The following is a 12,833-nucleotide window of genomic DNA, read 5'->3' as shown; positions in this document are numbered from 1 at the left end:
CTATATTATTTTGTAACCATATCTCCTTTTTTGATGAATCTAGTACTTCCCTGCATGAGTCCAATCATCTTCACCAGATGCGGCTCTGAATCACTTTTAGTTATTTCCAGAAATCACATCCATTCCTAGTGCATGGCAACTTACTGCCAGGGGAATCATTCAAAAGAATGTGTTTCAAAAATCATTAAAATAAGTTTATAGCCTTCAAGATAATGACACTTAAAAGGACACACCAATTCATCCCTACATGTTCTTATTGGTTAAAAAACCAGCCACTAATATCAGGCTTCTTCTCATTTATATTAGCTGGGTCAGATATTTAGAAAGATGATATGATATTATCCCTTGTAAATTCTGCCGTATGCAATCAATTGTCTCTCTTTCTTTCTCTCTCTCTTTGGTGCTAAGAATTATGACAAGGTACAGATTTAAATGGTTTAGGTCTACAATAGGATAATATCTGAGATCTTGAAAAGCTGAACAGTGCACATTAGATTACTTTTTCTAGGCTCTTTGCTATGTACGAGGTGGCTCTGTTTAGCACAGCATTTCTAAATGCACCTGTTATGTGCAGTTTTCCTTTAGTTCCTGTGATCTGAAACAAATTCCAGTGTAGTTACTAGCCTCATAGAGAGGGCAGTTTTCCATAAGTTATTTAAATGGGAAAAAAAAAACTACAGAGGAATATGAAATAAAGAGGAAAAGCAGCGGTGGCCGGTTGGGCAGATAATCCTGTTTCTGTTGCATCCATTCTCAACTCACATCCTCCCCGGAAGTGGGGTAGGGGAGACAGGGCGTACTCCGATACCATCTGCTACCCCTTCTGGATTAGAGTGAGTAAGACTGGTTTCCAGCTAGGAGCTGTTATTCTGTCTCTATTGCATCTCTGCTAGAATCCATTTATTTTCTTTTTGTATTTTAAACCCATCCTCTTCTTACCCTAAGCAAGTATTAGTGCATTTATTGCTCTTTCCTGCCCAATAGTTTCTAGACTCCGATTGTATGACCTGAAATTTTTCTTTTAATGGCAGGGATTGACATAGCAACGTCAACTTTTAATTTTTCCATGTAAGGATATTAAAAAAAATACCGTCTATGATTGCCGCCATTTGATGAAAGAAAGGTGATTTTAACCTTTAAAAAAATAAAAGAGACACAATCCTAAAATAAAGGATGATGAAAGAAATTTATCTCTTCACACCCTACATGATCACACCCATTCTTGAAAAGAAAATAACAAGTGTTGGTGGGAATGTGGAGATATTGTAACCCATGTTCCCTGTTGGTGGGAATGTAAAGTGGTGCAGCTGCTATAGAAAATAATACAGTGGTTCCTCAAAAAATTAAAATTTTCATATGATCCAACTATTCTACTTCTGGGTAAATAGCCATAAGAATTGAAAGCAAGGTCTTGAAGAGATTTGTGCACCCATGTTCATAGCAGCACTATTCACAATAGCCAAAAGGTGGAAGCAACCAAATTGTCCATTGACAGGTAAACAGATGAACAAAATGTGGTATATAGATACCAAATAATATATTAAAAGAGAATGAAATTCTGACACATGCTACAACATAAATGAAACTTGAGAATATTATGCTAAGTAAAATAAGCCAATCACAAAAAGACAAATACTGTATGATTCCACTTATATTAGGGACCTAGAGTAGTCAAACTCAGAGACAGAAAGTAGAATGGTGGTTGCCAGGCGCTGGGGAGAGGAGGATATGGGAATTATTGTTTAATAGGAACAGAGTTTCAGTTTTGCATGAGGAAAAATTCTGGAGATGTGTTGCACAATAATGTGAATATATTTAACACTACTGAACTGCACACTTAAAAATGTTAAGATGGAAAATTGTATGTTTTATGTATTTCATCACAATTAAAAATAAAAAGTAAAATAAAATAAATGAAACCATCATTCTCCTCTTCAAAACAGAACAAAACCCACCCTATATGAGTGTATCTCTTGCATCACTCATATCTCAGCAGGCTGGTAAAACTTCATCACAGTTGGGCACTGATCCTCAGGGGCTGTTTGGGAATAATTGGGCCAAGAGGCCTCATGCTTCTAGGAGGGAGCCGAGGTTCTATGCTAGAAACAGAGAAGGAGCAGTGAAATGTCCCTTGCCTCAACCAACAAGGGAGTTTACCTGGGACAGGGCAGCTCTGTGGGAGGAGCCTGGCTATGTCCCCCAGGCAGTGGAAGTCTGCCAGTCTCTGGCCACTCAATTTCAGATGAGGAATCTGACTCTGGAATGTGTAATCTTATTTATTTCCCTTAGCATGGGGTAACAGTCAACTATTTTAAGGACAACCATTCATCAGTGGAATGGTTGCTGGCTGAGTGTTGGGGCAGGGATCTGGAGCGCCCCCTGCTGCTTTACCGGGTGCTCTGCCTTTGCTGGAGGGTTTCAGGAGGCTTGGGGAAACTGCTGAATGAATACCAGTGTTTCAATATCTTACATGCGCGCCCCCCCCACCCCCACAACTTTATTAAGGTAAAATTGACAAATAAAAATTGTAAGTATTTACAGTATACAGTGTGATGTTTTGATATATGGATACATTGTGAAATGATAACCATGATCAACTCAACATACCCATCACTTCACATAGTTACCATTTGTGTGTGTGTGTGTGTGTGTGTGTGTGTGTGTGTGTGTGTGTGTGTCTGATGAGAACATTTTGCCTGACCAAATGTCAAGTATATGATATGGTTACCTATAGTCACCATGCTATACATTAGCTCTCCACAATTTACTTATCCTGCATAACTGGTACCATTTTACCAACATCACCTCATTTTTCCTTCCCTGCCCCACTCCCTGGCAACCTTATTCATCCATAATAGACACTTGGTTGATGCCATATCTTGGCTATTGTGAATAATGCTGCCATGAACAAGGGAATGCAGATATCTCTTCAAGATCCTGATTTCATTTCCTTTGGATATATACCCAGAAGTGGGATTTCTGGATCATAGTGCCAACTAAAAATAGGCACTTGCCATCTGCTTCTACAAGGATTAAGTCACAAACTGCTGTACAGCTGACCTTCAATGCACTCTGAAAGGAGTTCAGGGTGGAGATCAGGAATGAGGCACTCTGCTCTGGGAAAAACAGGCAGAACAGGCCTTCAGATAGTTAGATATTTTCAGGAGACGATTTTATGAGCCCAATTCTTGCATCTCCTCATATCTGGAAAAGTACTAAAATCATTAATGGTGACCTCTGCTCCTCGTGACTACTAGCAAGCCTCTGCCAACATGTGTGCTGGAGTGCATATAACCCCCTTCACTAAAATCGTATATAATACTGACCTCTCCCCTACCTCTTTGGAGCAGTTTCTCAGAGCTATCTGAAATGCTGTCTACTGGGCTATAGTCCTCATTTTGCCCCAAATAAACTTAACTCATAACTCTCATGTCGTGCATTTTTTTTCTGTTGACAACAGATAGTTAAATTTTTAACTTTTTGAGGAACCTCCATACTGTTTTCCATAATGGCTGTACCAATTTACTTTCCTATCAACAGTGTGTAAGTGTTCCTTTTCTCTACACCCAAAACTTGTCTTTTGTCTTTTGATAATAGCCATTCTAACAGATGGAGGTGATACCTTATTGTGGTTTTGGTTTGTATTTTTCTAATGATAAGTGATGTTGTATTTTTTCATATATGCCTTCTTTATGTCTTTTTAGGTCCTTTGCCTATTTTTTAATAGAGTTATTTGTTTTCTTGCTATTGAGTGTTTGGATTCCTTGTATATTTTGAATATTAGTTCCTTACCCGAGGTACAGTTTGCAAATATTTTTTCCTGTTCCATAGATTGTCTATTTACTCTGTTGATTTCTTTGCTATGCAAAAGCTTTTTAGCTTGATGCAATCCCATTTGTCTATTTTTGTTTTTGTGGCCTGTGATTTTTGGGGTCATATCCAAAAAATAATTGTCCAGACCAAGGTCAAGAAGCTTCTCCCCTATGTTTTCTTCTAATAGTTTTACAGTTTCAGGTCTTATATTATGTCTTTAATCCATTTTAAGTTAATTTTTTTATATGGTATGGGACAAGGGTCTAGTTTCATTCTTCTGTATGTGGATATCCAGTTTTCTCAACACTGTGTATTGAAGAGATTATTCTTTTCCTATTGTGTGTTCTTAGACCTTTGCCAAAGATCAATTGCCTGAAAATGTGTGGATTTATTTCTAGAGTCTCTATTCTGTTCCACTGGTCTATTTATCTGTTTTTATGCCATTACCATACTGTTTTGATTACTATAGCTTTGTAGAATATTTTGAAATCAGAAAGTGTGGTGCCTCCAATTTTGATCTCTTTGTTTAAGATTTATTTGACTATTTGGGGTCTTTCATGGTTCCATATAAATTTTAGGATTGTCTTTTCTATTTTGGTGAAAAATGCCTTTGGAATTTTTTTAAAATTTAATTTTATTTATTTTTTTATACAGCAGGTTCTTATTAGCTATCCACTTTATACATATTAGTCTATACATGTCAACCCCAATCTCCCAATTCATCCCACCACCACACCCCATGCCACTTTCCCCCCTTGGTGTCCATACGTTTGCTCTCTACATCTGTGTCTCAATTACTGCCCTGAAAACCAGTTCATCTGTACCATTGTTCTAGGTTCCACATATATGCATTAATATACAATATTTCTTTTTCTCTTCCTGACTTACTTCACTCTGTATGACAGTCTCTAGATCCATCCACGTCTCTACAAATGACCCAATTTCGTTCCTTTTTATGGCTGAGTAAAATTCCATTGTATATATGTACCACATCTTCTTTATCCATTCGTCTGTCGATGGGCATTTAGGTTGCTTCCATGTCCTGGCTATTGTAAATAGTGCTGCAATGAACACTGGGGTGCATGTGTCTTTTGGAATTATGGTTTTCTCTGGGTATATGCCCAGTAACGGGATTGCTGGGTCGTATGGTAGTTCTATTTTTAGTTTTTTAAGGAACCTCCATACTGTTCTCCATAGTGGCTGTATCAATTTACATTCCCACCAACAGTGCAAGAGGGTTCCCTTTTCTCCATACCCCCTCCAGCATTTGTTGTTTGTAGATTTTCTGATGATGCCCATTCTAACTGGTGTGAGGTGATACCTCATTGTAGTTTTGATTTGCATTTCTCTAATAATTAGTGATGTTGAGCAGCTTTTCATGTGCTTCTTGGCCATCTGTATGTCTTCTTTGGAGAAATGTCTACTTAGGTCTTCTGCCCATTTTTTCATTGGGTTGTATGTTTTTTTGATACTAGGCTGCATGAGCTGTCTATATATTTTGGAGATTAATCTTTTGTCCATTGATTTGTTTGCAAATATTTTCTCCCATTCGGAGGGTTGTCTTTTCATCTTGTTTGTAGTTTCCTTTGCTGTGCAAAAGCTTTTAAGTTTCATTAGGTCCCATTTGTTTATTTTTGTTTTTATTTCCATTACTCTAGGAGGTGGATCAAAAAAGATCTTGCTGTGATTTATGTCAAAGAGTGTTCTTCCTATGTTTTCCTCTAAGAGTTTTACAGTGTCCGGTCCTACATTTAGGTCTCTAATCCATTTTGAGTTTATTTTTGTGTATAGTGTTAGGGAGTGTTCTAATTTCATTCTTTTACATGCAGCTGTCCAGTTTTCCCAGCACCACTTATTGAAGAGACTGTCTTTTCTCCATTGTATATCCTTGCCTCCTTTGTCATAGATTAGTTGACCATAGGTGTGTGGGTTTATCTCTGGGCTTTCTATCCTGTTCCATTGATCTCTATTTCTGTTTTTGTGCCAGTACCATATTGTCTTGATTACTGTAGCTTTGTAGTATAGTCTGAAGTCAGGGAGTCTGATTCCTCCAGCTCCGTTTTGTTCCCACAAGACCACTTTGGGTATTCGGAGTCTTTTGTGTCTCCATACAAATTTTAAGATTTTTTGCTCTAGTTCTGTAAAAAATGCCATTGGTAATTTGATAGGGATTGCATTGAATCTGTAGATTGCTTTGGGTAGTACAGTCATTTTCACAATATTGATTCTTCCAATCCAAAAACATGGTATATCTCTCCATCTGTTGGTATCATCTTTAATTTCTTTCATCAGTGTCTTATAGTTTTCTGCATACAGGTCTTTTGTCTCCATAGGTAGGTTTATTCCTAGGTATTTGATTCTTTTTGTTGCAATGGTAAATGGGAGTGTTTCCTTAATTTCTCTTTCAGATTTTTCCTCATTAGTATATAGGAATGCAAGAGATTTCTGTGCATTAATTTTGTATCTTACAACTTTACCAAATTCATTGATTAGCTCCAGTAGTTTTCTGGTGGCATCTCTATGTATAGTATCATGTCATCTGCAAACAGTGACAGTTTTACTTCTTCTTTTCCAATTTGTATTCCTTTTATTTCTTTTTCTTCTCTGATTGCCGTGGCTAGGACTTCCAGAACTATGTTGAATAATAGTGGTGAGAGTGTATATCCTTGTCTTGTTCCTGATCTTAGAGGAAATGCTTTCAGTTTTTCACCATTGAGAATGATGTTTGCTGTGGGTTTGTCGTATATGGCCTTTATTATGTTGAGGTAGGTTCCCTCTATGCGTACTTTCTGGAGAGTTTTTATCATAAATGGGTGTTGAATTTTGTCAGAAGCTTTTTCTGCGTCTATTGAGATGATCATATGGTTTTTCTTCTTCAATTAGTTAATATGGTGTATCACATTGATTGATTTGCATATGTTGAAGAATCCTTGCATCCCTGGGATAAACCCCACTTGATCATGGTGTATGATCCTTTTAATGTGTTGTTGGATTCTGTTTGCTAGTATTTTGTTGAGGATTCTTGCATTTATATTCATCAGTGATATTGGTCTGTAATTTTCTTTTTTTGTAGTATTTTTTTCTGGTTTTGGTATCAGGGTGATGGTGGCCTTGTAAAATGAGTTTGGGAGTGTTCCTTCCTCTGCAATTTTTTGGAAGAGTTTGAGAAGGATGGGTGTTAGGTCTTCTCTAAATGTTTGATAGAATTCACCTGTGAAGCCATCTGGTCCTGGACTTTTGTTTGTTGGAAGATTTTTAATCACAGTTTCAATTTCATTACTTGTGATTGGTCTGTTCCTATATTCTATTTCTTCATGGTTCAGTCTTGGAAGGCTATACTTTTCTAAGAATTTGTCCATTTCTTCCAGGTTGTCCATTTTATTGGCATAGAGTTGCTTGTAGTAGTCGCTTAGGATGCTTTGTACTTTTGCAGTGTCTGTTGTAACTTCTCCTTTTTCATTTCTAATTTTATTGATTTGAGTCCTCTCCCTCTTTTTCTTGATGAGTCTGGCTAATGGTTTATCAATTTTGTTTATCTTCTCAAAAAACCAGCTTTTAGTTTTATTGATCTTTGCTATTGTTTTCTTTGTTTCTATTTCATTTATTTCTGCTCTGATCTTTATGATTTCTTTCCTTCTGCTAACTTTGGGTTTTGTTTGTCCTTCTTTCTCTAGTTTCTTTAGGTGTAAGGTTAGATTGTTTATTTGAGATTTTTCTTGTTTCTTGAGGTAGGATTGTATTGCTATAAACTTCCCTTTTAGAACTGCTTTTGCTGCATCCCGTAGGTTTTTGGATCATCGTGCTTTCATTGTCATTTGTCTCTAGGTATTTTTTGATTTCCTCTTTGATTTCTTCAGTGATCTCTTGGTTATTTAGTAACATATTGTTTAGCCTCCATGTGTTTGTGTTTTTTACGTTTTTTTCCCTGTAATTGATTTCTAATCTCATAGTGTCGTGGTCAGAGAAGATGCTTGATATGATTTCAATTTTCTTAAATTTACTGAGGCTTGATTTGTGACCCAAGGTGTGATCTATCCTGGGGAATGTTCCATGAGCACTTGAGAAGAAAGTGTAATCTGCTGTTTTTGGATGGAATGTCCTGTAAATATCAATTAAATCTATCTGGTCTATTTTGTCATTTAAAGCTTGTGTTTCCTTATTAATTTTCTGTTTGGATGATCTGTCCATTGGTGTAAGTGAGGTGTTAAAGTCCCCCACTATTATTGTGTTACTGTCAATTTCCTCTTTTATAGCTGTTAGCAGTTGCCTTGTGTATTGAGGTGTTCCTATGTTGGGTGCATATATATTTATAATTGTTATATCTTCTTCTTGGATTGCTCCCTTGTTCATTATGTAGTGTCCTTCCTTGTCTCTTGTAACATTCTTTATTTTAAAGTCTATTTTATCTGATATGAGTATTGCTACTCCAGCTTTCTTTTGATTTCCATTTGCACGGAATATCTTTTTCCATCCCCTCACTTTCAGTCTGTATGTGTCCCCAGGTCTGAAGTGGGTCTCTTGTAGACAGCATATAGATGGGTCTTGTTTTTGTATCCATTCAGTGAGCCTGTGTCTTCTGGTTGGAGCATTTAATCCATTCTCGTTTAAGGTAATTATCAATATGTATGTTCCTATTACCATTTTCTTAATTGTTTCGGGTTTGTTTTTGTAGGTGTTTTCTTCTCTTGTGTTTCCCACTTAGAGAAGTTCCTTTAGCATTTGTTGTAGAGCTGGTTTGGTGGTGCTGAATTCTCTTAGTTTTTGCTTATCTGTAAAGCTTTTGATTTCTCCAACGAATCTGAATGAGATTCTTGCAGGGTAGAGTAATCTTGGTTGTAGGTTCTTCCCTTTAATCACTTAAAGTACGTCATGCCACTCCCTTCTGGCTTGTAGAGTTTCTGCTGAGAAATCAGCTGTTAAGCTTATGGGAGTTCCCTTGTATGTTATTTGTCGTTTTTCCCTTGCTGCTTTCAATACTTTTTCTTTGTCTTTAATTTTTGCCAATTTGATTACTATGTGTCTCAGCGTGTTTCTCCTTGGGTTTATCCTGTATGGGACTCTCTGCGCTTCCTGGACTTGGGTGGCTATTTCCTTTCCCATGTTAGGGAATTTTTCAACTATAATCTCTTCAAATATTTTCTCTGGTCCTTTCTCTCTCTCTTCTCCTTCTGGGACCCCTATAATGTGAATGTTGTTCCGTTTAATGTTGTCCCAGAAGTCTCTTAGGCTGTCTTCATTTCTTTTCATCCTTTTTTCTTTATTCTGTTCCACAGCAGTGAATTTCACCATTCTGTCTTCCAGGTCACATATCCGTTCTTCTGCCTCAGTTATTCTGCTATTGATTCCTTGTAGTGTATTTTCATTTCAGTTATTGTATTGTTCATCTCTGTTTGTTTGTCCTTTAATTCTTCTAGGTCTTTGTTAAACATTTCTTGCGTCTTCTTGATCTTTGCCTCCATTCTTCTTCCAAGGTCCTGGATCATCCTCACTATCATTATTCTGAATTCTTTTTCTGGGAAGTTGCCTATCTCCATTTAGTTGTTCTTCTGGGGTTTTATCTTGTTCCTTCATCTGGTACATAGCCCTCTGCCTTTTCATCTTGTCTATCTTTCTGTGAATGTGGTTTTTGTTCCACAGGCTGCAGGATTGTAGTTCTTCTTGCTTCTGCTTTCTGCCCTCTGCTGGATGAGGCTATCTATGCCATTGGAATTTTGATAGGGATTGCATCGAGTCTGTAGATTTCTTTGGATAGTATGGACATTTTAATAATATTAATTCTTCCAGTCCATGAATATGGGATATATTTCCATTTACCTGTGTCTTCTTCAATTTATTTCATCAATGTTTTATAGTTTTCAGTATACAGATATTTCACCTCCTTAGTTAAATTTATTCCTAAATATTTTTTGGTTTTGATGCTATTGTAAATGGGATTTTTTTTAATGTTATTTCTCAGATAGTTTGTTGTTAGTGTATACAAATGCTACTGCTCTTTGTATGTTGATTTTGAATCCTGCAATTTTACTGAATTTGTTTATCACTTCTAATAGTTTTTTAGTGGAGTCTTTAGGGTTTTCTATATATAAGATCATGTCATTTGCAATATTTCAATGTCTTTATAACCAGTAGGATCATAATACCAGCTGGCGAATACCAGGTCAACACTAGCTTGTCCATTAGGTTCTTAATAAAGGTCTTTCAAAAAATTACCAAACTCTGCTGCACTGAACTGAGGAGGGAGGAGATTTGTTTGTATCTGGAACAAGTTAGCTAAGGAAAACAAAGTGGCTTAGATTAGGTGTATGGGCTTAGTGGGGAGTCAGGGAGGAGGGATGGTGAGCAGCTGGCCAACTGGAAAATCATGGAAGAGCTAGGTAAGCGGTGGTAAGGATGTGGGCAGAAAGGATAAGTTGGAAAGAATAAGTGGAAAAACACCTCTCCCTTCCCTCTTTTCAAGGGAGTGTGCAGAGCCTTGGCATACATGATTAACCTTGCAAACTCTAATAAAAGTAAGGACAGTTAATGGTTTATCTTCCTTCCACCACTCTGTTAGAGCTCAGAGCAAATCACAAAGCAGATTTTCTGAAGCCAGCAAACTAGATAAATGGCTGGTTAGTTCAGGGAAAAGTTAGCTTTCATATACAATCAGACTCAATAGCTTTTTGGCATCTCACGGGCACATCTCAGTGTAACCTACTTTCTCTTCTTCCATCCGGAGGTGATGATATTGACAGACGAGGAAAGCTGAAAGCCAAACAGGAAATAGAAATAGCAGCAAAACGTCTGGAGAGCATCCATGAAGACTGAGTGGCAGGCAGCACCTTCCATCGGAGAAGCTTGACCATCACAGTTTAAACCTGAGAATCCTCCCACACTAGGGGTGGTGGTGAGCCCCCAGTTGGGAAGAGAGGCATAAAATTTGCTCCCCTTCGCCACTGGAGCCAGCACTAGCACGTCTGCTTAGAGGAGTTAGGCCACTTCCCCCAGAGCACTTCCCTGGGCACTAATAGCAGAGCCAGGGCTCAAACCGAGATCTCACCCCAGAGCTGTCCTCCTCACCAGTGCACTAGAGCACATTGTGATATATCACCCAGAGTGTAAAAAGTGTCCACCTGGAATGGGGGGTTGGGACAAAGGAGAGGAAAGGATGGGTGAGAGAGATTTTTGCAGAAAGCACTCCAAAAGACAAATGTTATTCATTTTTCTCAGCCCAGCAGTCTGAAAAAGCATAGTTCAAAGATCAATGACCAATTAATATCCAGCTGCTGAAAGAAAACAGTGCTTTGACCTTAGCAGAAAGTTACATAAACTCTCCTCAGGGCAAGAGACTTCTTAGGGAGAATTAAGAGGTAGCATAAACACAGCTCATTTGGGAAGAACCAGAAGAACTTTCCTGTTTAATCCCTAGAATTCCACTGAAAGCTGCGGTGGGGCAGCCCAGAGGGGGACTCAGCAATAGCTCGGGAGGTTCTGGGATTAGGGGACCAGGTTTCTTGAAGTATCTCCAGTCAAAGGCAGTGGGATGGTGGTGGTGTTGGGGGTGATTTCCAAATTCTTCCTCTATGCTTCTGTGTTTCTTTTTGGACTCAAGCTTGATTGTTTCAGTAAAGGCTCTGGCTTGCTCAGGGTCCCTGGCACATGGTGCTTTGTTTGATAAGCACAGATGCGGTGTGGCATGTTGGAGAGAACTCTGAACTTCTGAACTTCATTCTGGTCCCAGCCCTGAGTTATGGGCTGGCTGACCTTGGCTGTGCTACTCTGAGCTGACTTTTATCATTTGAAACACAAAAGTGTTGGGCTTGACTAATTTTTAAAAATTCATTCCAGCTCTAAAAGGCTATGATTCTGTGACACAAATATTTTCATTTCCTAAGTGAAATGAAACTTTCCTAAGTTTCACACAGAAATTTTGATGAAGCAAATCTAACTTGCAAGTAGAATAACAGTAACAATAAATATTTGCATGGTGCTTATTAGTGCCAGACATGGTTGAAACGCTTTACAAATGTTGAATCATTTAATTCTTACATCAGTCATTTGAAATAGATAATATTATCATCTTCATTTTGCAGATGAGGAAACCAAGGCACAAAGTGGTTATGTAAGCCTGTGGGGTAGGTGCTATTCTTATCCCTATTCCATGGATGAAGACACTAAGGCATACAGGTGGGGATGTGCTGCTAGCTTTTAGCAGAGGGTGGAAAGGGTCCAGCACTGCTGGCAGCAGCCCCATGACTGGGCCCAGGAGCCCGTGGCCAAAGCAATCCGGGGAGGCACGTAAGTTAGGTCCAGTGCACCCCCTTCTGGCTCGTTGCGGGATTGCCTGGTCTGAGCCACAGCACAGTGGTACAGAGAGCAGCTCTGGAAAGCTAACTTCCAGCTCCCTCCTCCTGGCCTGGCTGAGGCAGTTTGGCTCTGGTGGCCCCAGGTCGGTGGGAGGGGGTAGTGTCTGAGGCAAGCCCCTCCCAGAATCCTACCTGATGCCCTCAGCATCCCCTGGTCTCATGTAACCCAAGTGCCTCCCTCCTCACCTCTCTTTTCTCCTCCTTCTTCCTCTCTTATCACCTCCTACAATCCTTCAAGGCCAGAGGGGCAGGTTCTGACCTTTCATTTCCACTATTTCACATCGTCCTGCTCAAACAGGAAGCCCGTGGCCCAGACCTGGTGGGCAGGAAAGGGATCTTCCCTATTCAGCGGAAGAACTCTCTGGGCCGGGTCCTCTGAGACTGGTTCTCGACCTTGTCGGGAGAGGTGCTCGGCCATGTGGGTGCCTGCAAGTTCCTACTGGGTGTACCAAGCACGCAAGCTCTCAGCCCCTTTCCCAGGGCACTTCTCAGGGTTGTGTCTGCAGGGAGCAGCCCAAGGAATGAGGCGACGCCTCCTCGAAGACAAAAAGCAGGCTTGCTCTGAAGGAGGTGACTCCCTAAACTCAGTGCTCCCGGCCGTGACCCAAACCATCGTCACCGTCCTGTCCCCAGCCTTTCTGTGAGCACCTGCTGAGCTCCAGTGAAGGATTTGGG

The sequence above is a fragment of the Balaenoptera borealis genome, assembly GCF_965194805.1.
Source record: "Balaenoptera borealis genome assembly, chromosome: 4".
Classification (NCBI taxonomy): Eukaryota; Metazoa; Chordata; class Mammalia; order Artiodactyla; family Balaenopteridae; genus Balaenoptera; species Balaenoptera borealis.
Note: the sequence above shows the minus strand (reverse complement) of the source record.